The 4,338-nt window shown below is 38.9% G+C and overlaps 1 protein-coding gene across 1 annotated transcript in view; it reads right to left on the reverse strand.

Moving 5' to 3' along the window:
- LOC134865748 (enhancer of polycomb homolog 1-like) overlaps positions 1 to 3,511 on the reverse strand; it is a 30,662-nt gene extending 27,151 nt beyond the window's left edge. Inside the window, exons 1-2 of the mRNA XM_063885441.1 lie at positions 3,219 to 3,511; positions 310 to 399 (exon numbers count right to left, since the gene is read on the reverse strand). The gene's annotated coding sequence lies outside the window, so the exon portion shown is untranslated. The remainder of the gene's footprint in view (positions 1 to 309; positions 400 to 3,218) is intronic.
- Positions 3,512 to 4,338: the final 827 nt, after the last annotated feature.

Here is a 4,338-nt window from a genome sequence, read left to right on the forward strand (position 1 = left end):
CAGGTAAACCTCTTCATGTTCACCACCTCAACACTGTCGCCCTCTTCTGGTGCAACAGGTTAAAGATCTAACAAACAGCACACAACATTTCCCGAACATCCATCCATCCATCCATCCATCTTCTCCCGCTTTTCCGTCAGGGTCGCGGAGTATTTCCCGAACATATATACCAGAAAGCACCTCTATTGGTAGGTCTGTTGTGCATTTTGAGTAGCTCCATGGATTTGGAGAATTGATATGCCACACAACAAAGGCCAAAGACATCTAGAAGGATAAGTCATGCTTGGAAGAATCATTAAAATTAGCTACCTGTTGATGACATTTTCTTTAGCCAGGGTCCTCCCAGGGGAACGGACGGTCACTTCTCATTATTAAATCCACTGACATCTTCATGATGACCTGAAAGTAACAAGGACATTTAGCGGAAAGTATGCATTTTGGGAACATTTCACCATAAAACACAGCTAAAAAGACAAGTGGCATACAAGCCAAATGAATCAGAGATTTAAACGTTTCCCCCTTGTTGTAAGGGCGGAGCAATGTGGAAAGGTGTCAACCACCTGATTATAATTGCTACGACGATACCTGTGTTTATTTCTCACTCAATGGACTCTTATGTACGGTGAATTCGAATCGAGTCGAGTTGATTACCCTTCACCTGGTGGAAATACCATTTTCTCATACTGCAACATGATTGGAGAAGGGATGCATACTATGATGCCAATTAATAACAAAGTCCTGGAAGACAGCAGAGTTGATACTAAATAAAAAAAGCAGGAAGGAAATATGGAAAACAAAGGGAATACGATGAAGGCCCTGTAGCTGTATTTGAATTGGCAACTAACATGTAGTGGTTCGGGAATGAGTCCTAAACCCGAATATGAGTTAGAATGATAGCATTTCTGGGTTCCCTCATCTCGAAGTCAATGCTTTTTTTGAATGAGGTCTTATTCTAGATGCTTAAAATAAGGGTTTTGTAAGAACAGGCTAACAAGATTTGTTTTGTTGTGACAGTCACACGTCTGAGGCGTTTCGGCATCTTAGAAACGGTGGTTGCTAACTAAATGAGACTGCTAAAGGTCATAATGTGGAACCCGTGAACGCCTTAAGCTTCGTTGTGATGCCGTGTGACTGCCATGTGTTTAGTTTAAAGTATTAGTTTGGCTGTTAACTTCTGCCGATTGCATTTAGGCATTTCCTTTTATAAAAGTGGTTTTGAATAAAAGTATCATAAACGTGTGTTAGCCATCTATCTTATTTTCTGCAATTATCCAAAAGCCAATGGAAAAATGCCATTGTTGTTGAGAAGCTCATTGTGACGCTCACTTCAGGATAGGCCAACAAAAAAATGTCATCACTGCACCACTATTGTCAGCAGGTTAGCAGGCTGATGTTAACACGTGGCTAAAGTCGCTGAAAGCGGCTCTTGTTATGTTTCCATTAAGTCAAAATATGTGCAACGTAAATAGCGAAACCTGAATGCCTCTAGAAGTCTCCGGATATTACAATTAAATTAGAGAAATTTCCCTTCAATTGTAAATAAAAAACTAAGGGATTTTTTTTTTATTAAGGAAAGAGTTTTGTTGACAGTTGTGGCCAATACAACTGGAGAATAATTGTAATAGTTGCCGGCTGTTTTAATTCACCACAAATGATTGATCTTCAGTGATACCTCCCAATATGGGGGTTACTTTCCCACTTTGACATTCATATTAAGCTGTATTGTTGACGAATGCCTTGAAAACCTCTTTAATTTGTAGATAATTACCAGCCAGTTAACTTAAAAACAGCAAGCATTGAAGTTTGATGTCAAGGCCTCGGTCCTATCATGACAGGAAAATGACTAAACGTAGGGTGAGATCATCCTGTCTTCAGAACGAGCTTGACATGTAAGCCTTTAAAAGCTTAGTTAAACACATGCAAATAGAGCATCTCAACCTAGCAAACAGTTCTTCTAAAACTCAGACTTCCTCATACACATCTTCATGTGGGCGGGGTTACCCAGGGAGTTGACAGAATCTCAGAAAAGCAGGATTTTGGAAGGACTTTAAACTAAAACCACACAAAACAAGGGGATGTTTCTGATGTCTTCCCCCCTTCTGAAGCCCATGCAGGGAGAGGTGTGTGTTTCAGGAGGGATCTACAGTAGATAATGCAGGGGATATGAGGGATTCAGGGCCAAGCAGTTCCCTGACACACCACAGGAGCCTAATGTAAGATAATGTTGAATGACCATAAAAAAGATGAAATCATTTAGACTTCCAAATGATCATTTATGAGCTTGACATAGCCTACGCGTATTTCAAAGCGCAGTAAAACATATACCATCTCAACCTAGCCAACATTTATTCCTACAAATGTCCCATGTGGGTGGGGTTACCCAGAGAGTTGACACAATCTCAGGAAAGCACAGGAATCCCCCTTTTTAAGGCAGTTTTTTAAATTTAAAGCTTACTTAATTGACCCGATATGGTGAATTTGAGCTAATTAGGTATTCTTTGCTGGATTTCTGAAGAATTCTGAATTTAAACCACTACCAGTAACCATGAGGTAGCTCTATCCATAACTGGGAGCTTCCCAAATTCATCCTTTAAACAAGGGGGGAGATGTTTCTAAAGTCTTCCCCACCTTTTGCATGCCCATGTAGGGAGAGGTGTGTGGTTCAGGAGGGATCTACAGTAGATAATGCAGGGGTTATGAGGGATTCAGGGCCAAGCAGTTCCCTGACACACCACAGTATCTGCCTGGCACTGTTTACCCACACACCCTAAGCCCCTGAGCCAACATAATACATTTCCAAACCAAAATGATTAAAAAAACAACCCATACTCGTATGAAAAAGACACTATACAAAAAGCCCTCATCCACTCCTCCCCTCCACCTCCCATTGATGTTTTCTCTCCCCATGATAGCCAGTTTTTTACTTCTGCCATAAATGCAACAACTAGTGATCTACATGTATGTTTTAGGCATATAAAAAAATGCCTTTTCGCCTTAATCTGTCGACATCACGATCTCCTTTTCTCCAAAGGGCTGACAGAGTGATGAGGAAGTTTTTTTGTGCTGAATTGCATCCAGCTGACCAGCCAGGAATTTGATTGCGTGTATGAAATCATCTGATGCCAGAAAGCACTATTCACGATGGGGCCTTTCTGACGACCATCGAATCAAGTTACAATAATAAAGAACAACAACAGTAGCAACAGTAAATTACTCACCATGTCGATGTTTTAGCACACGTTGAGGGATTTCTTTTTAAAAACAGATGGGGAACATTTCTGCAAGTTGGAAAAAAAAGGCAACACGACGCAGCTAAGCAAGAGAGAGACACAACTAATACAAGCTAGTTCTTCTCTTTTATAATAAATAAAGAAACACAAACGGTGAGCTGATATCCTGGGCAGGGAGAGCCGCTACTCTGCTTTATATCCACCTCGTCAAACAGCGTTTTTGTGTTTTCCTGTCGATGAAAAGCAGGCTGAAACTAGAGAGGTGGAAAAACCAAAGTGCTACTGTTGGGGGTTAACAACTTTGCTGTAAAACGCGGCCTCTGATTGGACGGCCGCAGCCACCAATCAGCCTGTGGAGATGCCAGGGATCGTGACGTCACGTTCCACTGGGGCTGAGACGCAACGTGATTGGCCAACTAGAGGCATTTTTACATACTTCAAAAGGTGATAGCGCGGACGCAGATTTAGGGAAACAAAATACATGTTCTTGATAGAGATTTAAAATTGATATTGACTATTCTTGTAGTTTCTGTATTTTACATGAAGAAACAGGTACGTTATTCTATCCGTTGTAAGGATGACGACATTTTTATAAACTTTAAAGATGGTGGATTTGGTAGAAACATTGTTTTTTTGCTATAAAATATTGCATTATTGGGAAAATGTCACATTCACAAGGAGAATTACAACAACGTAGCACCACTACTAAAAAACAAATGTGTATCTGATAAATATTGTGGTTTGAAATGTTACCTTTTATTTTCTTTATTTTTAAAGGGTATTTTATCTTTTAGACATTTGGCTTTGATTTATTATGTTCATATAGGTTTTAAAAAAAATCTTTTTGATTAAACATAAATATCTTTATTTTAAATTGTATTTTTTTGAATGTTATATTTTTAATAAACATTTTTACTTGAACTTCTTACATTTTAATTACTATTCTATTTATTTTGAATCAGTCACAAAATACCAGTTATTTTTTTTAGCTTCTTCACATCCCAAATACGAAGAACCGTTCCAGTTTTATGTAGAAATATTATTACAGAGCAGAATGTAAAGTAGTAAACAGTTTGAGAACAATAATGTAGACACAATAACATTTAAA

Source organism: Eleginops maclovinus, chromosome 6, assembly GCF_036324505.1.
Source record: "Eleginops maclovinus isolate JMC-PN-2008 ecotype Puerto Natales chromosome 6, JC_Emac_rtc_rv5, whole genome shotgun sequence".
Taxonomy (NCBI): Eukaryota; Metazoa; Chordata; class Actinopteri; order Perciformes; family Eleginopidae; genus Eleginops; species Eleginops maclovinus.